Source organism: Topomyia yanbarensis, chromosome 3 (assembly GCF_030247195.1).
Source record: "Topomyia yanbarensis strain Yona2022 chromosome 3, ASM3024719v1, whole genome shotgun sequence".
In the NCBI taxonomy this organism is placed as follows: Eukaryota; Metazoa; Arthropoda; class Insecta; order Diptera; family Culicidae; genus Topomyia; species Topomyia yanbarensis.
Window position 1 is genome coordinate 155977300 of NC_080672.1, and position 26627 is coordinate 156003926.

The 26627-nt window shown below is 36.4% G+C and overlaps 1 protein-coding gene across 2 annotated transcripts in view; it reads right to left on the minus strand.

Annotated features, from left to right (window-relative positions):
* The window catches only part of LOC131691737 (protein yippee-like), a 256645-nt gene that overhangs the window by 119161 nt on the left and 110857 nt on the right, over positions 1-26627 (minus strand). The window contains exon 3 of one of the 2 annotated variants that reach the window (XM_058978352.1): positions 7154-7232. The exons of the other annotated variant lie outside the window; for it this stretch is intronic. The gene's annotated coding sequence lies outside the window, so the exon portion shown is untranslated. The remainder of the gene's footprint in view (positions 1-7153; positions 7233-26627) is intronic. 2 annotated transcript variants of the gene reach the window in all.

Consider the following 26627-nt stretch of genomic DNA (forward strand, 5'->3'; position numbering starts at 1 on the left):
TGTTATCTGCTTGCTAACTCTTTTTGTCATGCAAGGGGGGTGTGTGAGGAGGGCGAAAGTCCCACGAACGAACCACTCCCCAGCTTAATTTGGTAGGATTTGTGATATAGGGGTGGTTTAAAGATGATGGGGTTGAAAGGGAGGGGTATGAGGGCTGGATGGGGTGGTGCTCTGATGGGTGATTTAAGGAAATTTTAAAGGGAGGGGAGTGAACGATAGAGTGGGGGGTAACCCCTCTCCGCATACAATCGACTACGCCCCTGTTAAAATCCAGAAACCTTATGCTAGTCAAAAAAATTAGGTTGGCGTTTTTCAGAGTGATTGCATAACCTTTCTATGTGAAAAAGGCAAAAATGTGCCAAAATCCAAAAAACTGAATTTTCGTCAAATTTTGTTTTCGAGTTTGCATCAATCTCGACGTTTCATGCACCTTAAAGACATTTAGCATCAAAAATAAAAATTCTATTTTTAATTTTCCTATAGTTTATATGGGAAATTTCTGTGTGGCCGCACTCTTAAATCCGTAATTCCGGAACCAGAATTCTGATCGATACAATATTTAATAGCAGACGATGGGAAGGTTGCACATTTCATTTGAGACTAAGTTTGGGCAAATCAGTTCAACCATCTCTTAGAAAAATGAGTGATATTTTTTGACACATACGCACATACATACACACACATACAGACTTTTTCCGATCTCGACGAACTGAGTCGAATGGGATATGACACTCGGCCCTCCGGGTCGGGATTAGGTTGACGTTTTTTCAGAATGATTGCATAACCTTTCTATATAAGAAAGGCAAAACTCCTTGAAAAATTAAAAAAAACTTCTATTGGCCCATTGGCGACCGCCTTGTGCATAGAAAATGTCCAACAGTGTTCATTATCAAATACCATAACCAAATGCCTGTTGATAAAAAAATCTTTTACAGATTTTTTTTTGCACAGTTTCTTTAAATCACAAGGATTTTTTTAAACGGTTTCTTAAAATAACACGGATTTTTTTTGCACGGTTTCTCTAAATAACACGGATTTATTTACACGTTTTGCCTTTCTCATATAAAGAAAGGCTATGCAATCACTGTAAAAATCGACTTTTTAACCGAGGCCCGGAGGGCCGAGTGTCATACACCATTCGATTCAGTTCGTCGAGATCGGCAAATGTCTGTGTGTGTATGTATGTGTGTGTATGTGTGTGTGTATGTGTGTGTGTGTCATTTAAACTCACACAATTTTCTCAGAGATGGCTGAACCGATTTTCGTAAACTTAGTTTCATCTGAAAGGTATAACGCTCCCATAAGCTGCTATTGAATTTTTAGTTGATCCGACTTCCGGTTCCGGAGTTACGGGTTGAAGAGTACGGTCACACAGCAAATTCCCATATAAACTGGTACCACCATGATGTTCAAATGATGTAAAACATACTAAAATAGATGTAACATTACTCTATTTTGCGGGTCTGGATCACTAATGATCAATCAAAGCAGCTTTGACCACATTGGCCACCTATGACGGTTCATGACGTCCCCGGGGAACCCGCCAAGTTCCTAAGCTAATATCACACCCATTCCCCAAACGAATTCTCTACCGATTTTTACAAACTTGATTTCAAATGAAAGATACAGTAATACCATTGACTGCTGCTGAATTTCATTCGGTTCTGACTCTTGCTTCCGGAGTTACAGGGTTGTTAGTAAGGATACACTGGAATTTCCCATATAAATCGGTACAATCGTAATACCTCAGAGGCTAAAAACTATTGAAATGGTCACCAAATTACTTCTAATCGCAGATCTAAATCACTGATTGGCAATCAAACATTCTTTGAATATATTGTCCACTATCGACGATTCCGGAAGTCCGGAGTTCCGGGCATATTCCACAATTAAAATCACATCGGTTCTTCGGTGATGACTGAACCGATTTTCTCAAACCAAGTCTCAAATGGAAGGCAAAATATGCAGTTGAGTATTGCGTCGCCGCCCCTCCCTCTCCTTGTCTTGCCCTTACACCTCCCTCCTTCATCACTCCCCTCCCCTTGGACCACCCTCACGCCCGCATTTCCTTCATCCACCCCGTATACCGAAATAAGATGAAGGATTTCTGACGCATCCTCCACTCCCACTCTACTAACCCCCCATTCCCTCCACTTTCAAACCCATTCCACCAACATTTCAAAATATAATCACTTGAAGATAACATCGAACTCATGCTGATTAAGCTAATTAAATGTTATTCTTTTGCTTTTCTCATATAGAAAGGTTATGCAATTGCTCCAAAAACCGACTTTCTAACCGAGGCCCGGAGGGCCAAGTCTCATATAACATTCGACTCAGTTCGCCGAGATCGCAAAATATCTGTGTGTATGTATGTGTGTATGTATGTGTGTATGTATGTGTGTGTATGTATGTATGTATGTATGTATGTGTGTATGTGCGGATTTGTTAACAAAATGTCCACATCGGTTTCTCGGAGATGGCTGAACCGATTTTTACAAACTAAGATTCAAATGAAAGGTATAATATTCCCATAGGTTACTATTGAATTTCATTTTCAACTGACATCTTGTTACGAGTTGAAGAGTATGGTTACAAAACAAAATTTGTTGATTTGTCCTCATCGGTTTCTCGGAATTTTCTGGTTCCTGAATTACAGGGTGATACGTACGATCACGCAGCAAATCCCGATTCTATCGAATTCTGCGATGAATGTAAAAATGTGAAATTTTTTCCAAAATTTAAACACAACTGTTGAATTTGTAGATCTAGGTCACCAACAGTCATTCAAAGTCTCTTTGGCCACACTGGCCACCATCGACGGATCCGGAAGCATCCAAATTCAGAATAACGGTTATATTGGTTTCTCGAAAATGGCTGCACCGATTTGATCAACTTAGTCTCAAATGAAAGGTGTTGCGTCCCCGGAAACTGATATTAAATTCCATCTCCATCCGACTTCCGGCTCTGGAGTTACGGGTTGTGGAGTGCGATCACATAGAAAACTCCGATTCAAACCGATACCGCGATGAATGCAAAAAGGTGCTCTTATATATACTTACCAAGTGTAATAAGAATTAAAGACATTTCCATAATGTTAAATTGTACGAACCAGCGATTAAATTATAGTTTGGAGAAATGAGAAAGGCACAATTGCACCTATAGGTGGATTAAAACAGGTTTTTTCGAAATAACACGGATTTTTTCACACGGTATTTTTTGCACGGGGCTCACCCCTCGTACAAAAAAGATGGGTGGGTAAGGTCTGCGACATAACCGATGAGATATTGGTTAGAATAAATATGGTTAAAATTTGAAAATCTTTTTCCTTCACCAACTATTTTCCTTCTGTTTCAATCTGCAACAATCTTTGAAAACATTGTTGGAATGTTGGTTGAAAGCTGGCCACTAAATTAGTAGCAAAAAGGAATGAAAAGGCACATGGCAAGAAAACGAACGAGTGATAGTACATAGCGTGTTAGTATAGTGCGTATTCCTGCGAATCGTTTTTTTTCACCATTTACATTTGACTGTCGTATTGGCAGCCAACATCAGCAGCAGTAACGAAGAATTATTCGCGCCATGGTGAAAACGATTTCAATTCTTTATGCGAGAAAAATAGTAGCCTGCTTTTCCTTCGCCTTTCATTCTTTACCGCAACAGATGAGCGCATGTTGCCAGTACGGGTATAACACACGAATGATGCCGCACACGCATACAACCCCTGGTTTTGCACTCGGTTCAATTTACGTTCGAAGCCAAAGCGGCTGGCGAAAGGTACAAACCTTACATTGAGAATAATTTTAATCATGATCATGATTTACAAAATAAAGCAGATATTGATACGGCATTACAAAATTTAAGTGATTCTAGTGATGCTAGAAATTTATCAGTACCAACAACACAGAAAAAAATTAATATTCCTATTGATGCTGTAAGTTTATTCAATCTGATACATGTAATTTTCCTTGAAGATGTTCGCAATACCGTCCGCATTTTTCGAACAAAATAGTGCAAAAACTATATATTTCGATTCAGGCTAAAACATAACCTGTTTTTCCGAGATTATGAAACGGTACCTCATATTGATAAGTTAGTCGTTAGTTATGACAAAAATGTTAAAAAAGCTAGTTTAAAGTAATACTTCACAACAAGAGGATAAAATATCGTGCAAGATCTAGGCGAAATGTTACCGTTAATGAAGCAGAATCACTTTCACAAGCAAAGAAACACACAAACGGACGCTGGATTCGCTCTTTTGGAAGCAGACTAAACTTTTCTGCCACATTCACTCTGATAAAACTCCTCACAAAGAAATTCAAGCAATTATGTTGGTCTCCTGGTGCCACAATTTAAGTTCTTTAAGGGGGGTAAGGGTATTAGCGTGAAAAAACACTTTTTTGTGATTTTTTTAGAACTTTGCGTGAAGCGAATTGATCAAAACTTTTGTAATTTATAGTATAACATTTCAATGACATGTAAAAATATCGATAAACAACTCGGTGACGAATCTTTTTGTAGAACATCTCTGGAAAATCACGATTTGCGGTGTTACTTGCCATTCCAAAACTAGTTAACCGAATTCTTTCAAACTTTGCATACATATTAGAGTGGCTCGTGGTTGTAAAGGAAAATTTCAAAATGATTTAAAGGAAAATTATATTTAAAAAAACCGACTTTGTTGTTATACTCTGAAGGTGCCCACAATATTTTACCTATAGCCCACTTATGTGACGTACAAACACTATTATTCATACACGACAATCTACATAACTCCATCGCGCAGCATAGTATACATTTTACAACTTTAACACATTCTCGTTCAACACGCCGAAATAGTAACTTGCCACGCATTCGAGTAGTCACAAACCTTGGCCAAAAGCGGATTCTTTTTATTGGTCCTACCAAATGCACTTCCACTTGACATGCAGAGAATCCACAATCGTACCATCTTCAAGGCTAGATTGAAACAGTACTTTAAACATAGGCTTAACGAAATATTTATTTAATGGTATTGTTTTGTAATTTAATGTAAACATCCGTCAGCGGTATTTAACTTAACTTTAATTTAATTTATAATGTGGATCCCTTAACAGGAAATCTATTTCCACTGGGATTCCACCTTAGATTATCTTATTTTAATTGCACATCAGATAGATATAAATGTCTGTCTCAGCTCAGTTTGTTTCGTTTTGTTTGTTTTTGTTGCCATTGTTCATGGGCTGAGACATGTTGCTTCCACTACTAGGGGGCTCTTGTATGAGTTCTTTGGTGTGGGGGAGTGTGGTGGGCAATTATAAACTAGCGGGCACAGCACTTTTTGAGTTCCTTTTGTGTTCCCAAATGCCTGTGCAAAATTTGGTAGCGGTTTATTGCTTCCTGGGTTTGCGCATTACGTTCAAAGTTTGCATGGGATTTTATATTCTGCCGGTGCACCACCGACCGACATTGACATTAAAAACTTAAATAAATGAGAATATATTCATCGCAGAGACTTGGTATCTTTGATTCAATTGTTCAAAATGAATTGCTGAACAACAAAGACGTAGTCAGAATATGGAATGAAGGGGGGGGGGGGGTACTCCACAGTGTCTTTTTTATATTGTTTTTAATAATACAAAAAATTATTACGTTCTTGTAAATGTCAACGACTGAACTTTCTTAATATTTTGATAGACCCAAATATGAATCATACTACAATGTAGGAAATAACATTTACAATATTTAGGATTTACACCTACAAATTTATGTGTTGTTTTTGCTTGAGGCAAAAACTAACTCTGGTCTGGAAATCGCCTTGGGTTCTAACCTGAAGTATATTTCTGGTTCGCCAACACCACCTCTGTTTTGCGTGAACCTAACTAAATTTCATAACGAAAAACGCTTGTTTGAAGTAACTATCCTGGTTTCCTTTCTAGATTCTCAAACGAAAACGTCAATAGAAACAATTCCGAGACTTCAAGGAATGAACTGCATTCGCAGAGCAAATGATGTATTGTTTCACTTTCCGATTCGCAGATACGGCATGTATCGTTTGTAAGTTTATTAATCTTCATAAAATGATATTTACTCGGACAGGGTCCGGTAAGTAGTCCTGTCATGATGCATAGTTCTTTTTCATTTAATCTAATCAACTCCAGGCGACTCGGTTACGAAGCTTTTTGTAGAACGTCTCTGGAAAAACACGATTTGCGGTGTTAAGTGCCGTTCAAAAACTATTTAACCGATTTATTACTAAATTTGCATACGTATTCTATGTATAAAATACCTAATTTCTGCGTTGAGTGTTCGAGATAATATTTCAATTAAGGAGGTTTTTACATTTCTTGCAAAAGAAATGTATAGGATTCGCTCAAACTTTGAAAACTTTTTCCGAGGCCCGGAGAGCCGAGTCACATATACCAATCGACTCAGCTCGACAGATTGGGACAATGTATGTTTATGTGTGTGTAGGTATGTATGTATGCGCACTAATGTCATGTAATTATCTCAAAAATGGCTAAACCGATCTAACAAAAGTTATTTCAAATAAAAGGCCTAATGCTACGTTCACACTACGAGTTAAAACGTGTTTTAACGCTATCTTGATGACATTTTTCTTGTTGCTAATTATTAAAACGTGTTTTAACTCTGTAGTGTGAACGTAGTATAAGATGATCATTTGATACTATTATTTTTGTTTTCCGATATGTTGTTTACTTTTTGGAATATGTATGATTTTATCAAAACACAACTGGTCTTAAGCAAATAACTTTCGAACAAAGCAATCTAGTCATACTACGCGCACGTAATTAAAAAGCTTGTAAAAATACATTTCGAACAAGCTATAGATTGCCAAATCCGTTCACGGGCGGCGGAGATATTAAGCATTTTGTATTTGTATTCCTCGCTTACTAATTTTCACTAACTAAAAATGAGACCGTTACATACAGAGTATTGCTTTTCGTGTTGTTTTAGAGACAAAATCAAACCGATTTTGAATATCCGAATATGAAAACACATCAGCGTGATTCAACGAATTCGATTCCGAATTTTTTGTGAATTTACTTAATAACTAATTAACTATTTCTCAAATATTAACACGCAAGTTCACTTCAAAGCCAAAACAATATTCACTTCAAAGTGAAAAATTGTCCAGAGTTGATGTACTTACCTGTTGGATTAAGCATTGCGTTCAGTCGTGAGATAGACGTTTAGTGGTATATGAGTACACAGATCACCAAGTAATCCACCTAGTAGTAAGAAACAAGATTTCTAATAAAATTCATATTCATATTATACTCGTAGCATCACCGGGAGCAATTGTATTGTAATAACCAAATTCTACTGAAAATTTGTCGTCTTTTGCCAGATTTATGTTATACTAATCATGGTGTTAAAATTATAATAAAATTGTAAGGAATCAAAATTTCACCTCATGTACAAAAATAACTCAACGTGTTCGTGGCAACGGTCACAACTCACATCTATCCTGCTACAGTGATGACCTGTTTTTGTCAGCCCCTTGGTGAATTTTAGACTGATAAAACAGGGACATTGACAAAATCGGGATATATATTTTTCTTTCTATTTAACAAACCGAAGCTTTTGAAATATTCTTCTTTAGTCCCTACAGATAACCTCACAACCTTTCCTGATTGTTGAGCTTAAGTTTCCCTTAAGGGGGTCTTACAGTGCAAAATATAACAAAAATATTTTTTTTTGCATATTTCGGATCTCTATGATAAGAGAATTATGTTCAAGAAAGGATATACTCGAATTCAACTTGGTTCGTCTGCTAGAGCCCATCAAACTACCAACTATCAATTTTCATATGAGGCTGTTAAAATCGGGTCAAAAAGCTCGGGGGTAGATAAAATCGGGCACTGATAACATCGTGTCTTCACTGTATTTCCAAATTCATTTCTACGATGGCTTATAAGATCTCCAACTAATCTGAAATATTTGTTAATGTTCAAGCTAATTTAATGTTACGATGTACTTGTGCAGGTTTAAGAAGACAAACCATCCGTTTCCCTATAAATAGTATTCCATTATAGAGTAGAACAGAGCCACTTGCGGAAACAAACTTGATATTACATTTTACTTGTAAAAGAAAATATTTGTAGTTCTGACCAAATTTGCAAAATATATGCATTATGAAAAAATTATAACTAATTTATGTTCAAACCCTGCTTTCCTCTAAAGATGAGGCGCTATTCCTTCGAAACGTTGCCGTATGCATTTGACCAAAAACCGAAAACTGCATCAACTCCAATTTAATTCAATTCTATACTGAGCGTTTGTATATACTATAATTAATGAAATCTTTAGATATTTCAAACTGAATAATATGGTTGTGCAATTTTTAAACTTATCGTATCCCTACTGAATTTTGAAAGAAACCTATGTTCAAATATGTCATTTGAAAATTAAGAATACCTGTTTTGGGATGATATTATTGAAAATGAATATTCATTGTATTGGAATGCACTTTTATGAAAAATATCGGATCAAATTCCAAAAATGTGCACAAATTAGATCCGGGAAAAATGACACCCAAAGACTCCCTGAACTCTCGATGGAGGATGCAAATATAATGCTATAGCGAAGGTTACAGTTGCCCAAATTTGCCTTGTGCTGAGAACGTTTCAATTGAATTAGTAGAGCTGCATTGGATAATTCAGTAGACGTTTCGTTTGCGTGCTCCGCATTCTACACGTAAATTAGCGAGGATTATAATCAGAGTTTATGCATTGGACAAATAGGTGATCTCACTGAATTTTTGCCATACATGTTACTGTGTAGCTACAACTGATATTGAGTTGATCCCCAATATACATTTCTCATTATCAATGGGACCAAAACATATTTATTTACGAAAAAATATGATTTGTAATTTCAAGAATGTTCGTCTCTCAAAAGCAATCCAGGGACACTTTCAATTGCCACTTTCTTTTCGATTAATTTAAATACTTATTCTGGTAGTATGAACCATTCCTTTGTAATGATATTGTTTCGTATAGGACTCATAAACCCATATCTCCAAAACAAGAATTCCGGAACGAAGCAATTCACAAGTGATAAGGATAGGCTGAAAAAGATTGCATTGTAATCGACACCCGAAGTGTGAATAAAAATATGATTTTTGGCATTTAATTCGATCTATCGAACTTTGAACAGCTATAACTTGTTTTAGAGACATTCTAATACCACACATCCTTCTGCAAAGTTGTTTAGCATTTCCAGGACTACAATTCTATCTGATTGTCAGCATTCTGCAGGAAAAATTATACTGTGTAGAATTGGAAATGCAAAAAAGTAGGTTTTCCCATACTAATTTCCATACAAGTTTCAAACGCAATACGCTACGACGGGTCAAAACTAATCGACCCCAAATTTGCAGTTATTTGGGACTCCAAATGGAACCAAAAAAGTGCTGTGCTCGGTTGATGTGGTTATGATTACGTTTTTCCATATAGCAATGCCCCACCCTAGTAAGTACATATGTGTGTGTATGTGCGGATTTAAAACGTCCACATCGGTTTCTTGGAATTTTCCGAACCGCTTTTGACAAACTTGATTATAAATGAAAGGTACAACGTTTCCATCTGCTGCTATTGAATTTTGTTTGGATCCGAGTTCTGGTTCCTGAATTGCAGGCTGATGAGTATGATCACGCATCAAATTCTGATTTTAACGAATACTTCTATGAACGTAAACGGTGAAAATGTTTCCAAAATGTGACCACAACTGCTTGGATTTGTACGTCCAAGTCAATAACAGGCATTCAGAGTCTCTTTGGCCACATTGGGCACCATCGACGGGTCTGGAAGCGCCGACAGAAGGATTCAAATTCAGGATAACGGTGAAATCGGTTTCTCGGAGATTGCGGAAATAGCGATTTGATCAACTTAGTCTCAAATGAAAGGTGTTGCGTCCACGGAAGCTGATATTAAATTTCCTCTCGATCTGACTTCCGGCTCAGGAGTTACGGGTTGTCGAGTGCGGTCACATAGAAAATTCCGATTGAAAATAGATACTGCGATGAATTCAAAAAGATAAAAGTGTATGTTTGGTAACCTTTCTAATCTCACTGGCTGGCAGCGGTACTATGAATTTTTTTTGCATATGGTCTGGCTTCCCCATGCCAACAACTTGATTTCAGGATGTAGAAGGTGTTGACTCTGCTGATTTTCCAATGTCCCATTTCAGAATGACAAAGACCTATCGGTACATTCCGAGGTCATTTTCCCGTCGGCAAGCCCTGCTCAACTATAATACGAGTACCAAATTAATACCAGTACCATTATTAAACTTTCAATTCCTTGCCACGAATAAGTGCGTATGGAATTGATGCGTACCTAGTGTGTCATGAAATTTAAACTAATTGCTATCAAAATTTGCCTTTAACCTTATACCTAGCGTCATTTACATTTGAGTGGATTATATATAAGACCAGGATAACATTTCTTATAACAATTGAGAAAAAAGTATTGAAAAAAGATGTTATCATGACATGTAGAACAGATCATACTGAACTGACCACCCCCCCCCCCTCGCCTCCTTTTGAATTATCTTTTGGTCATTTGATAGCAGCACGTCAAACAGCGAAACATAGTTGTACCTGCACGTTATGATCACGAAGGTGTATGTTACTGTTTTCGTAGTTTCTACATGCAAAACAGCACAGTTCACATACATATTGTAACAACAAAGCAACATTCGTTGGGGAATTTGTCTATAGCAGCGGTACGACACGTCACACCCCCGCCAGTGCAACGATATTAGCTGTATAGCTAACGCGCCAATCTAGACATAAAGAATGGCATATCAAGTGAAATGCATGCGGCAGCTGACGTGGATTTGAATTACATGCTCCAGGAAGTAAAAAGTGAAAATTATAAGCTCAACTCAAGAGGCACAATTTAATTTTGCAAACAAAGTGCTATAAAATTCAATTTAAGCCCTAACAGACCAGAGTCGCTCCCTGTCTGTGTAGCTGAGCTGACTAATGGGTTTTAGCAAACATTACGCTGACTGTGCAGTAGACTGTACAGTGAATGGAGAAACTAGACAATGTCGATAATGACATGACGACAGTCGTCGTCGACGTTGTCCTCACAATCTGCATTGCATAAAGGAAGACGTATTAATATCGGCAATATAGTAAAAATCCCTGAATCCAACGTTTGAATATCGCTGACCAGTAGCTGCGCTAGACTTTTTGCCACCCTTTTATATATTTTTGATTAATCTCATTAATGCAGTTTTCCGCTATATATATGTTGATGATAATTGTTACAAAATAGTCAACAACGAGAAGGATTACTTTGAACTTTATCTAGTTTTTTGCACCGTATATATTTTTTTTATAAAAACTAATTTAAAAAGCGAGATTTGCTCGAAATATTGCTTGATTCTTTGAAACTTGTTAGTTTCGCACAGTGGTCATAAACTTAAAAACCTGTTTTAATCCATCTAACGGTGCAATTGTGCCTTTCTCAATCATGAACACTAGGATTTCATCTTTGTTTATATTCATTGTAAACTTTCAAATGTATAAATTATATTTTTAATATACATGAACAGACAACTATATAAAAGAAAAGAAATCAATATTCGAGTTCTAAAACTTCGTAAAAGAAATAGGGCCAAATTGAAAACTTGAACCATCAGAACCAGTAATCGGCGGTTTTAGATTTAGTTAGGTCGACCGGATCAGCTGCTGGGAGAGGAAGGGTAATGTTCGCACCATGTGTAGGAAGGATACTTTATGCCCAAATGGTCTTAACATCAAAAATCGTTAGCGAAAATTTTTCGAAGCCGCCACGACAATATTGAATTGAAAAACCTGTTTCAATCCACCTAGTGGTGCGATTGTATTTTTTTATTTATCCAAACTATGAATCATTAGCTGGTTATATTCAATATAATTGTGAAAATGTCTACTACATTTAAAGTGTGTCAGCGTCAACTTCCGTGGTAGTCGACGCTGACACACTTTAAACAAAAAAATGTAATATTTTATTAGCTTAATCAACAAAAGTTCAATGTTATTTTTATGCGAACATATTTTGAAATGGTCTGGGAATGGATTTGGAAAGGGAGGGGGTGGAGGGTTAGCAAAGTGAGAATGGAGGATGCGTCAGAAATCTTTCATCTTTTTTCGGTATACGGGGTGGATGAAGGGAATGCGGGTGTGAGGGTTGTATAAGGAGGGGGGGTGTAGGTTATGAAGGATGGGGGTGTAAGGGCAAAGGGGGATGGCGACGCAAGGCTCAACTGCATATTTGGCCTTCCATTTGAGCCTTGGTTTGATAAAATCGGTTCAGTCATCACCGCTGTGACTTTAATGGGGAATATTCCCGGAATCCGGGATATCCGGAATCGTCGACTGTGGACAATATATTCAAAGAAAGTTTAATTGGCAATCAGTGATCTAAACCTGCGGATCGAAGTAATTTGGTGACCATTTCAATAGGTTTTTAGCCTATGAGGTATTACAATTGTAACGGTTTATGTGAGAAATTCTAATGTGACCTTACTAACCACCCTGTAACTCCGGAACCAAAAGACGCATGAAATTCAACAGCATTGGGATTACTTTTCGGGTTTGTTTATTTACCATGTATATTTTGTACTGCATAATTTCGATGGTCTATATGTGTGTTAAAATTGTTGGAATGGACTCAGTAGACTGCACCTCATGTTATGGGAACTTTTGATGAATTGACCCCGTACCCGCAGGGCCGTGAGTGACCATTCTGAGGTCAAATCGTCATATAATCTAGTAACTATAACCTTCTGAGACAATTACAAGAATTTTGAAACCTGCAGAATTTTATTAGAATTTACAATTTTTTTATTTCGATTATAGAGGTTTTAACCTTAAGGTCATTCGCCTCTTCGGGTTAGAAAAATCTATGTGCGGGGTCGGGACTCGAACCCAGGTGCGCTGCGTACAAGGCAATCGATTTACCAACTACGCTACACCCACACCCTTATTTACAAATTGTTTCCCAGTATTGGAATATCCCTCCGGAAATCCGGATTAGTGGGAACCAGATGCATCCGTTGATTTCCTGAATTCAAAACATATAAGTGTTCTAAATCGGTTAAAAATTGCCACAGTTATGGACTCAACGGTTAATCTGTGGGCTATCGTCGCCTTCTGTAGCAAAATGAGAAGCTTCCGACCAGATAGAAAGTTAGTGCAGGTCTAACAAGCCACCCGGAAACACAGTGTACAGATCGTCTCAATTAAGTCATGCGAAGAAAAAAAAAGACTGTTATTGGAACTGTAAGTCGCTTGGTTTTCAGGGGATTGACCCAATTCTGCAGGACGAGTTGCAAACTTGCAACTTCGGGGTCGTAGTATTACAGAAGCTTTACTTAGCGGGACAGAAGGCGTGAAAAAGTGTCCATCGAGCAGCCACATTCTACCAGATCAGTGGCACAACGAACGAGCTAGGCTTCATAGTGCTGGACAAGATTCGTCCACGCTTGATCAAGTAACAACGAGAGAATGTGTGTATTGAGAATCAAAACCCCTTTTCTTCAACTACCGTATCATCAACGTTTACTGCCCACACAAAGCTAGACCAGCAAATGAGGAAGATGCATTTTAAGAGTAGCTGGAGCATTTCTATGACAGCTGCTCACGATGGGATGTTAAGCTGATTTACGGCGACATGAACGCACAGATAGGTCAGCAGGCAACAGTGGGTACAAACCGGCGATCGAACCGGAGAGTTAGCACTCTGTTACGAACGACAACGCCCAACGATGCGTGATCTTCACAACCTTCCGTGAAATTTTAGTACAACAGTCATCGAGCATGGACGCCGAGGTTCAACATCAAGCAGCTACAATCGTGCTGCGGAAATATGGAGACAGCACTACCAACAGAAGAATAGGTTGGTGTGACTACTCTTGAGTATGGCTAGATCGATTTAAGAAGCACCATAGGTAGCACAACTGAGTTGAAGAAAAGAATGCTACAGATGCGAGAATGCTGCCTTACGAGGGTGAACTATAAACGATGCAGACAAGCGCAGATCAGAAAAAAGTGGTATGATATGATAACGAGGCGATGGAGCTAGACAACGACTTTTAGAGACCGTCAATCGCTCTCGCAAAGGCTACGGTATGCCACATTTAAATCTCTTGTTTCGGTTAAAAAAATCTTTTTACCCTGTATTGATTAAAACCGAAAAAAATCTGTGCTGAATTTCCAAAAAATCTGTGAAAAATCACAATATTTCGCGAAGTCTGTGGAAATCTGTGAAATAATAATCAAAATGCCAAAAATATTTCATCTGTGAAAAAGAATCAGTGATCAATAATTATGAAAACAAAATGTGGCATTACACAAAAATCTATGAATATCGTAACCTTAATGTGCCACACGTCGATATGTTTGAAATGATTCATAGGTGGAAGCTAGTGGCAGATAACTCTAAAAATGTATAACAAATTGGCATCAAATTAATCAAAATGCATTTGTAATTTCAATTTCTGCATCAACTTTGCATAGCATCGCAGAATATTTTGCTTAACAAACGTCTACACCTGTTCACTTTGTTCGACGTTTTGTTGAATTTAGGGCTAATTTTTTGTAGAGCTTTAATGTCTTACACGCAACGCAAAATACATTATCAATTTCTATTTTAATGGAAAGCAATGCAATTCATTTCGCTGATTTTTAAGCAATGCATCACAATTGATCTGCCCCTAGAAGATCTTGGAAATTTACTTCATTGATAATCCCAAAACGTTGATCCAATTCAGTTGGGACCAAACAATCAGAGAAACAGCACAGTTAACGTGGATGTATAAATCGTCTCTCCATCAATAGATTACAGTGTGAAATGTGAAAATCACTTAAAAACTGTGTTACGTATCATCAGTATTAAGCATCTGACGACCAAGAGTTGTCATGGAGCAGTTGTCTCAATCGGTTTTGAAGGGAGGGCAGAACTTACACCTTCCTATGTACAAGTGTAAGACTTTATTAGCAAATCGGTATCTGCTTACCACTTAAAAAACACCCTTTGCTACTTCTCTGTAAAGTTAGCAGCTAATGGAGCAACAATACCATCAACATACCTGTATTTACGAGCAGCGTGGAACATCATCCGGAATCTACCCCAGCAGCTAACGTTAAACAGGTCTTCTATCAGCATTGATACACATTTATTAGTTGCTTTAAAGACGCCGAATGCAAGAAAACCTAACGATTACATGGCCTAGAGTATGGAAAAACATAGACTCTTAACAATTGATCCCTTCATTATTCCTCTTCGTCAACAACAAAATACCCCATGCGAAACTTTTCCACAATAGGACGACTGCCAAATCCAAATTATGATGTTTGTTGAAACGTTGTAAAAACTTTAGATCAGAGATTTCACCTCTCGACACCTGTATAACATTCCTGAACTAAAATTTGGGAGCCATTTTAGGATCAAGAATAAACTTCAATCAATTAGCGATCCCAGATGGTATTTGTGATAACAAGAGGACGAAGTTTCTAAAATTATTTAGTTCTTACATAAATTTTATATTATATGCTTATGATATGACAGTGGGTCAAGTTTTCTTTAAATTATAACTCACCGTAATTATATAGCACCTATGTAAATAAAGTTTCCAAATAAATGGATTTACAATAAAAAAAAGAAGTGCAAGAAATTGTATTTAATCGAACCGACCGACAGTTGTCTAATCCAACTTCCAATTATACTTGGAAGTAGCGAAACATCTTTCAATATGCAACTTCTGGTAATTCTAGAGCGTTTATTAATCGATACAGGTTCCGGCCAGGCCCAAACGTAGATCGCGGAAGGAAAGGGAAGAAATGTTAGTCCGATACTCGCTTTTGCTAGAGGCCGTATAAGTTGAAACATTTAACAGTAGAAACATTTAACAGAAGTTACCACATTTTTATCACTTAGAGATTAGCGGGAAATGACTGTGTTCACAGCTCCCCATGGCTCACAACTCCCCACCGTCCCCTACTGCGCACTCCACAAGTATCACGGGAGGAGGATATTTGTTAGTAAGTATAGGGGTGAGATTCTGCATGTTCTAGTTATTTTCCATCAGCCTATTTCCGCTACAAAGCCAAAAACCGACACCATAGAGATGATTCCACTATTAGGACTAGATATCGACCCATCAACTCATGGCCAGGAACCAACGGCTTTATTTCCCTTCCAAAGGAAGACGCGACCACAGATTTTTTCACCTCAGAAAAATCTCGACGATTTCGGCTGGGATTGAACTCAGACCAACAGGGATGGATGGCGGTCACGCTCACCACTCAACCACCGACGCCGTCCCTAATGTATATTTAGTTCAGTTTTTGATTAAAAAAGTTCAATTTCTGGAGATTTTTACTGAAAATACTTAGTGCGAAAAACTGATAGAAATAGGAACGTGTTGGTCCCGCCACGATCTACACATGTTCATTTTATTTCCGAAAGTGTGCGCTGAGAGCTTTCTTATTAAGCGGGCGACCTTTAGTTTTACTAAAATCGTAAATGGGTGTGTTGACTATAACCGTAAATCAGTTTGTTCGCCATATACATCTGTGGTCGCGTCTTCCTTTGGAAGGGAAATTAAGCTGTTGGCTCCCGGTCCATGAGTAGATAGGTCGATATCTAGTCCAAATAGTGGAATCACCTCTATGGTGTCGGTTTTACATTTCTTATAAAAGAAATGTTTAGAATTCGCTCAAACTTTGAAGATTTTTTCCGAGGCCCGGAGGGCCGAGTCTTATATACCAATCGACTCAGCTCGACGATTTGGGACAATGCCTGTGTGTGTGTGTGTGTAACGGACAAATTCTCATTCGTGTTTCTCAGCAATGGCTGAACCGATCTTATCCAAACCAATTTTAAATGAAAGAACTAAAAAACAGTATGAACGCTATTAATTTGTTTTTGATTCTGATGTTTAGTTTTTAAGATATGAATGTTTGAATGCGTAAAAATGGCGCTTTTTGGAGTTTTTTTGAATTATCTGCCGAAATTGACAATATAGATTAACAATGGTTTTAGACAGCTTTAACGAATAACGAAAGATTTTTATCATTTCCCAGTGTCAGAAATATGACCAAAAACATGTAATCTATTACTAACGCCAAAACGGCTTATTTTAGGTCAATAGTATCTTCGGAGAATTTAATGGAGGCAATATGCCCTTTCTTTTGGTATTGTGCTTTTGCTGATTAATCCCCCTATGAGTGAGATATTTTCACAAATTTTCTTGGAAGTGATTATATCGAAATGATACCATCAGCAAATTTGTAGCTCTTACTTTTGCGAATAACTTTACTGAAGACTTCAAATATCTATTTTGAATACTTTAAAAGTTATGGCTTGTTGTTTGTGGATTACTCTTTGTCGCCTATTTATTGTTCAATATTTATTTATTTATTTATTTTCGTCAAGCATATGTAGACTACATAGAATGGTTTTACAATATTTACTTATATACTAAACATTATTTCTACGGTTTAGTTCAGATTTGATTTGTTTTCTAGACATGGAAAGGTCAATTATTACACAATTTTCATTATAATGACGCATCATTCTATTGATGGGGCTATTTTTAGCATAGTTTGTCCTAAAAGATTGTTCTTGGAATAAATTACGAGTTCTTAGTTGTCGGCTAGGTACATAAAATTTTATTTGCGAAAGTAATGATGCGGATTGTACACGTTGAGAAATAATGTCGTTGATAAAGTAAAGCATGGCAAATTCGCGGCGTTCTTTGAGTGTTTGTATATTAATGAGCATGCAACGTGCTTTATACGATGGAAGAGGAAACGTCGTCCAGTTTAGTTTACGAAGCGCGTACAAAATAAATTGTTTTTGGACTGATTCGATGCGTTCTTCGTACAGGATAGTGTATGGGTTCCATACTATGCTGCAATATTCCAAAATTGGCCTGACATATGTATTGTATAATGATTTTATTGTGTAAGGGTCTTCAAAATTGTAGGTGAAACGTTTAATAAAGCCCAGCATACTATTTGCTTTATTTATTATTGTATTGTAATGTTCAACAAATGTGAGCTTGGAGTCTAAGATTACGCCTAAATCTCGTACAATTTTGGATTTTTCTACAAGTTGGTTGCCTAAGTGTATGTCTATGGGAACATTTGAAATTTTTCTGCTGAAGGTTATTGAGTTGCATTTCTTTACATTAAGTTGGAGTAGACTTTTGCTACACCACATGTGGAATATATTTATTTCGTTTTGGAATATTTCAGTGTCTTTGACATTTCTTATTTCCATGAAAAGTTTCATGTCATCTGCATATATAAGCACTTCAAGATGTTTGAGTATAAAGGTAATGTCATTAACGTACAAAATAAAAAGAAGAGGGCCTAAGTGGGAACCCTGGGGTACGCCAGAGGTGACAGAAATTGGTTCCGAGAGTATATTCTGAAAGCGAACTGTTTGTTGACGTTTCGTTAAATATGATTCGAGCCATTTCAATAGTTTATTTTCTATGCCATATGTTTGCAGTTTGAAGAGTAATAAAGGTATGTCAATACGGTCGAATGCTTTACTAAAGTCTGTGTAGAGTGTTTCCACATGGTTGCCATTGTCCATTGCATTTACAGTAAATGTTACAAATTCTAAAAGGTTTGATGTTGTTGAGCGGCCTTTATAAAAGCCATGCTGCTTGCTTGTTATTTGATTTTTGATTTGCTGAAATATTTTGTCATTTACTAGTTTTTCGAATGTAGTAATAATCCATTGAAATAAGCCAAACATTATTTCGATAAATCGAATTTTGTATTTCATTTTTCTGTCTACAACCGCTAGAAATAATCACCGAACACTTCCAAGTTGCCTGGAAGGAACTTGATAACTTATCAGTGCAAAAATGTTCATTTGTGCGAACCTTCTGACTGCAATTTTTCTAACTTATGACCATCGGATCGATCTGAAACCTTTCGGAAAATGAAAAGCGAAATAAATAACTCCAAGCAACGGCCTAGCCAAGAGAAGGTTTTGGGGTTTAACACCATACAAACCAACCCCCCCCCTACACCCAAAAAAACATTGAATTGAAGTTGAAAATTTATTGATGCAGACTGATTTAATTCAATATTACAATAACATTATCTGATCCGTAGATTGATAACCTGTGGTTGTAAACATCATGAGGACTTTTGATAAATTGTCGGAATGGGGTCCTGATATATAACTGATCTATTGGTCTTGATTTCACAGTTGTCTAATAGCATCAATATCAAATTCCTGCCTGAAAACATTCCAATAGAAAATTCCAGAGTTCTGTAATCAATCATAATCCTCAGATTTATTTTCAAATTTTCAGCTTTTTTCCTACACAATATTACGAAAGCTTATTAAACAATTTTTCCTAATAAGTTTGTGAAAATTATAAACTATTTGAAATTTTTTAATAGTGTTATTTTTTATTTAACCGTGATTTTTTAATAAATAGTGACCATCGCTGCACAACGTAGTCTATTTTTCATGGCTTGCGGTGAGCACGATCTCTCGAATTGCTGATCTGAAAATTATGGAATAGAAATTAATTTTTAGTATTCTTTACAGGGCTGGTGCCCTAAGATGATTTCGCTAGATTTTCAGAGCACTGTGCACTAGGGCATTGCAAAAAAAAATTTTTTTTTGAATTCTCAAAGGCCCCCCTCTCATATTGTGACAAATGTCAAAGTAAGCTCAGATGCCAAATTTCACATCATTTGGACAATTTTAGACCCCCGCCCACTTCGCTTGAAATTTTTTGAAATTGGTACTATGGGAAAATATGGAGGAAAAATACATTAAATGCTATAACTTTTGAAGTAGCAATCAGAAAATTACAATTTATACCTCTTTTGGAAGGAAATAATCTTAGTATTAGAATAAAGATATATTTGTTTGTAGAAAAATACGGGAAAGTGGGGTACTGGGTCATTTTGGCCTCAAAATCCCCTATTTTTAATGACTTTTCTGCTCCGTGAAGCAAATCTTACATATTTTGTAGTTTTTCTAATGTGAAAAAATCTCAGAAATCGAACGGAACCCTTTTGACCTTAGTCCGAATACGAGAAGTTGGGGTTATAGGACTTTTTGTCAGTCATATTAAATTTTAACATTTTCTCATGCATATATCTCTATTATTCTTCAAGCAATTTTCATAAAATGTAACTTATTGAACGTGTAAAATTCTGATGAATAAAACAAAAATAAAAACGTTAAAGGTAAAATTCAGAAACATCAAACTTTTTGATATTTACTGTACAAATCTCATTTTTTCATTATTTGTCCTAATACCTCAACTTCCCCTATTTTTCCAGGAATGAAACTTTTCTCATCTGATCCCTTAGCATATTTTACACTAAGAGTAGTAATTTAACTAAGAATTTTATTGTTAAATGGAGTTAATATGTGCGATTTTATGATAAAAATGTAAAATCGACACTATATGTCAGATAATTTGATGTTCCTGAATTTTACCGGTAACGAATCTATTTTGTTGTAATCCTAAGGATTTTCCACGTTCAACAAGGTATAGTTTATGAAAATTGAGTAAAGAATAACAGAGATATATTCACGAGAAAATGATGAAGTTTAATATGAATGACAAAAGGCCATTTAACCCCAGCTTCTCGTATTCGCACTAAGGTCAAAAGGGTTCCGTTCAATTTCTGAGATTTTTTCACATTAGAAAAACTACAAAATATGTATGATTTGCATCACGGAGCAGAAAAATCATTAAAAATAGGGGTTTTTGGGGCCAAAATGACCCAGTACCCCACTTTCCCGTATTTTCCTAGAAACAAATATATCTCCATTCAAATACTAAGATTATTTCCTTCCAAAAGATGTATAAATTTTAATTTTCTGATTGCTACTTCAAAAGTTATTGCATTTAATTAATTTTTCCTCCATATTTTCCCATAGTACCAATTTCAAAAAATTTCAAGCGAAGTGGGCGGGGGTCTAAAATTGTCCAAATGATGTGAAATTTGGCATCTGAGCTTACTTTGACATTTGTCACAATATGAGAGGGGGGCCTTCGAGAATTCAAAAAAAAAATTTTTTGCAATGCCCTACTGCAAGTGACGGAAGGTTATCGAAAAGTTTCGTGAAAATGAAAATTCCAGTAATGATGATGATTTTCCCAAACGGTTCGTTTTCGTGAGGTTTTTATTTGTTCTTTGGTATTAGGATTAGGGATAATAATTCAAATCAAGGATACTACTGGGAAGTCACCTTTAGAAAAAGTCGATGTCGAAGTAAAATTTGAAACTATGCACGCATGCACTTCAGAGATAGCGTGATATCAGCAGCTGCGATTTCATTTCAACGCTTTTTTGTGAAAAGGGCGATACTTACAAATGTAAACATAAGGCTTTTTTCATACATGCGAATGAGGGCTTTGAAACGCAACAAATTAACCTAAAAATTTTGATTTTACGATATTGTCTTAAACTACAGCAAAAAATACAACGGGCGAATTTGAATTTTCGTTTGTTTATTTAAAGTTTCGCCCTCCACGCTCCATGCAAACAAACAGGGCGATTTGCTTTGCCAGCAGTTTAGAGACGAAACTGTTATTTTCGTATTTCTTTAGTATTATCAAGCTGATACCAGCTGTAAATAGTAACAATGATCTCTATTGAAAAAACACGGACGAAATCGGTGGTGTAGAACGGTAGTTATTGTAAAAAAACGTAAGGGCGATACTTCAATGCTGATAGGTGGGACCGAAAAAGTAAACAATCGCCAAAGGGGCGATACTATCATTTTGTCAATTTCAATAGCAAAAACAAATTTTAATTTAATAATTTCAAATACTTTATGAAGTTTTGGGTTTCGATCACTGAATCATGCAATCTAGGATGTAAAAAAAACAGAATAGTTCTTAAATAGGAAATAAAACCAAGTCTGGAAATATTCACTGTTGATTTTCATTGAATGGTATCACTGCTAGTATCGCTTTTTTCAATAAGAAGCGTTGATTTCTTAGTTCTCAGTCGCGTTGGAAATTTGAGTAAAGTATAAACTTCAAATCGATTCAAAAAAAAATTCGATTTTTTGGCTCAGTGCAATATATAACCCCTTTAGAAAAATTCAGTTTTCTCACCACAATATAGATATTTTATTACCAGAGCATTAACAATAATTCGTTGGTATGTCTATTTTATGGACCATTTTTTCGCTTTCCCATTTATTTGGTTTGAGATTTCTAGCACTGATGTTGTCCTATGCTGATTTGAGCGATTCTCTGAGTCCTGCCACTATCCCATGTAGTATGTGTTATCAAAAACATCGCGAAGCATCAAGTTCTAAATGCTCTCAAACGATATAATATCCGAAGAGTGATAAGAGTTATAAGAAATGTCTCATCACACTGTTAGGTGGATTAAACACGTTTTTGGCTTTGTAGCGGAAATAGGCTGATGGAAAATAACTAGAACATGCAGAATCGCACCCCTATACTTACTAACAAATATCCTCCTCCCGTGATACTTGTGGAGTGCGCAGTAGGGGACGGTGGGGAGTTGTGAGCCATGGCGAGCTGTGATCACCGTCATTTCCCGCTAATCTCTAAGTGATAAAAATGTGGTAACTTCTGTTAAATGTTTCTACTGTCAAGACGTCATTTTTATCGCATTATTTGCGAAGATCAGGATTCTACCACAATTCTAATCATCCCGTGCCACAATTGCGAATTCAGGTGGTATGGCGCGACTCATATTCTCACCTATTCATTGCGAATTGGATCACTTTTCTAACTCATCTTTAGTTTAGAAATAACTTAAAATTTATCGTCTATATCCCAAATAAAAATAACCCAACATAATGTTCAATTTCTCCTACTTTTTGTGATGGTTCACAACTCCCCACCAAATTAAAAATGCCGATTCCATGCATTTCACGCTATCTGCCATATTTCAAACAAGATATTGACTATTTCAAATTGCTTCTGCCTGTGGCTGTATTAGGGAGTTAAATATCAGTTCAAATATTGTTACTATTGGGATTTTCGATTGATGTGCACCGGTGTAGTGAGGTGCGCTGGTTTTGCACTTTCTAGCATAAGTGTCAATGGAACATACCCAGTTTTCTGCACTTCTGCTAGAAAGTGCAAAATGGTGCAGTTCCAGTGCACTCCACTACACCGGTGTCAATCAATCGAAAATCCTATATGTTTTAATTACCGCAAGGTTCTACTGTATCGATTTTTGTTGGCTATTTTCGGCAAATTTTAGGCTAAAGCACATGCTTCGTAAGTGAACAGAAACATTTCGATTTCCTAGGGCAGTCCTTAGTCACGATTTAGCTAGGGTGGTTCCATTTATCGAAATCTGGCGAATAAAAAAATGATGTAATTTTATACATTTGTTTCAGCCCAATCTGAATACCATCGTAAAAAATCATCCCTTCATAGGTTTTTAAGAGATAATCTTCATGTACTAAAGTATGCGTTTAGAATAGTTATAAAAGATAGCATATCTCAAGGTGTTTGATAGAATACCTTAAATTCTTGTTTTATTGGTTTATTTATTTACAGTTATCGCCAAAGCTATTAAAAGATGACAGGTTTGTTTGATTTTAATGAAGAACTCAACTCATGCCTTACTATGCTCTAGTCACAGTTGCTTACATGATGCATACTGCAGCTAAGTCGCTCAATACTTTTCCATTGATTTTCAATTCCAATTATGATATGAATATCTCTGCTTATGGGCACTGACTTGGTTTTTCGCGCAAAGATATCCTCAGCATACTTTGCACTGTTTGTGTATGCGTTGAAATAGACGCGAGCGTTTTTGCATGAAGCTCTCGTCAATTTTGAATTTGATAGGTGATAATGATAGAATCAATAGGGAGTTTGCACTTGAAAATAAACGTTGCATCACTGGCCAATAACTAAAAATCGGGTAAAAAAGAAAACTTCACACACTCACGCGTTTACCGTATATTGGTCATCAGTAAAGCTAACGATCAATAGCTACCAAAGAGATAGGATTCATGGAAAGATATAATAATAAATGCACTTAGTTTGCATCGTTAGCTTCTATTTATTTGAATTTTTCTACACTGCAAATAACTGTGAAAATGTAGAAACACGAGCCATAGTTGCGAGACGGATAAGGCATACTTATATTTGTATCGAGGAAATCGCCCCAAACCCTGAATTTACAAACAGCGTTCAGAAAAAAGAAAACCACCGATGAATAATAATGCAAAACATCATAAAATCAAAAAATACTATGCGTCTCAATGAAGAAACTAATTTCACAAATGACCAAATATTAACCATTGGCGCAGAACGGCGCAAAATGACACTATGATTTTTGAAAACTCGATAACATTCTGCGTCAGTTGTACTAGATGAGATCCTTCAACACGATTTTACCGATAAAGAGATTACATTCTGAATGTAAATAAGTCCGCGTTAAACAACATAGTTATATTGATTTCATTGGTAACTTTTTAAATACTCATTATTTCTCAAATAGAAATACACCATTGAATTCCTGAGATGATTTTCTATTAGAAACGCCTATACGTGTTGTTAAATTATCATTGTAGTACCTATTAAAGCGAGATGAATTAGAATGAACAAAAACTTTTTGTCACTAAAATTCTTGCGGATTTCCAAGACCTTGTTCGGTTCAAAAAATGCAGCACTTATATTTTTCAATCGATTGACTCAAAAATTTGTCAAATACAGCTTTAGGGATGGTACATTTAGGAAACAATATAAAAGGTATGAAAATCGACACTAAATTTTGGGGGTTTTGTCCGACCCACTGTGCATGGGCTACAAATCTATTTTTTGGTCGAAAATCCAGAACTCATAAACCGTTAGTACTAGACATTCAGTGTCTTTGGAACAAATTTCTTCATTTTGGTAAAAACAAAATTAGGGTGGCTCTCTCGGTTTTTGAAATAAAAAAAATATCTCCTGAATGAAAAAAGTTGAGAGAATACTAAATTCCAAAGAAATGTAGATAAATCAATTCTGAGTAACTTTGTTGAAAATGTCGAAACTCTAAATTCAACGATTTTTATTTTACAGCGATTTTCCTTGTTTCGGTTAGTGTGACTCCTGAAAATTCAGTTTTTTAATATAACATCTTTGAAATTGATTTCTGGTGAATGTCGACTTCGGACAACAGTTAGCTCTTATAAAAGCGCACATTTCTTCTTCAGAGACCAATTCATTAACTTTTATATAGGGGAGTGGGCGTAGCGTATTGGTAAATCGATTGCCTTGTACACAGCGCACCTGGGTTCGAGTCCCGACTCCGCACATAGGGTTAGAAATTTTTCCTAAGAGATTTTTCTAAACCCGAAGAGGTGAATGACCTTAAGGTTAAAACCTCTATAATTGAAATAAAAAAAAACTTTTATATAAACAGAGTTATTGACGATTTTATACTAAAAACTCGACATTTTCTAAGGTAAATAACTCCGAAGGTGGCAAAAAGTGACAAACAATGTTATGACTATCTGATAGTACTTTGAAAACAATTCAAAATAAGGGGTTAAGTTAATGAATTGGTTTCTGAAGAAGAAATGTGCGCATTTGTAAGAGCTAACTGTTGTCTGAAGTCGACATCTACATCAACTTCAAAGTTGTTATATTAAAAAACTGAGTTTTTAAGAATCACCCTAAACGAATCAAGGTAAATCACTGTAAAATAAAAACTGTTGAAGATAGGGTTTTAATATTTTCCACAAAGCTACTCAGAATTAATTTCTCTACATTTCTTTGGAAGGTTATATTCTCCTATCTTTTTCCATTCAGGAGATTTTTTTTTTCAAGAATCGATTTTCCGCAAAATAAAGGATACTTCATGTAGCGCATTTGTTTCAATGACACTGTATATCTAGTACTAACGGTTTATAAGTTTTGGATTTTCGACCAAAAAATCGTGGCCCATGGTGAATTGGAATGACACAGACAGACATATGGTAAACAAGCGATAGAGATGGCGAGTCTTTATCCAGATGGATTCAGATTCGTTACTTTCAGCTCCTTAATGCAGCGCTTCCAACGAAGCCACAGAGAGTGCGTCTCATCCGGACGACGATTAAGGGAAATACATAATTATATGGATAGCAAGGTACACGTCGTTGAGAGTTTATCAGCAGTAGAGATGGTGGATGCATGCATAGGATGAATTAAACCGCTAGGCACTAGGCGCTATAGTTACTATATTCACAGTTATGCGGACACAAAAGTCGGTAAACTGGCAGGTCTTATGTCAGAAAGAAAACACTGGCATCCCTTGCAAATGTTCAAACTGTAGCTTAACAGTTCTGTCTTTACGCATGGGCACTCTAGGACAGGGCCAGGGATTTTAAGAACCCCCAACATAGGATAAATATAGAATCATTCTGAAGGCTATGTTCCAAAAAAATAGTAGCACTCAATTGTTTATAACTCTATAGAGTGTGGGTAACAATGGATCAGTTGCTCAAACTCACACATTGCACCTTATCCCATGTAACGTTTAAAGGGCATCAAACAATCAAGCGGAGTGATGATAGCGATAGGGAACTGCACGACCAGGATGGTATTCAAGTTTCAATTCATTTTGAGCAAAAACAATGAAATGTTTCTACAACATG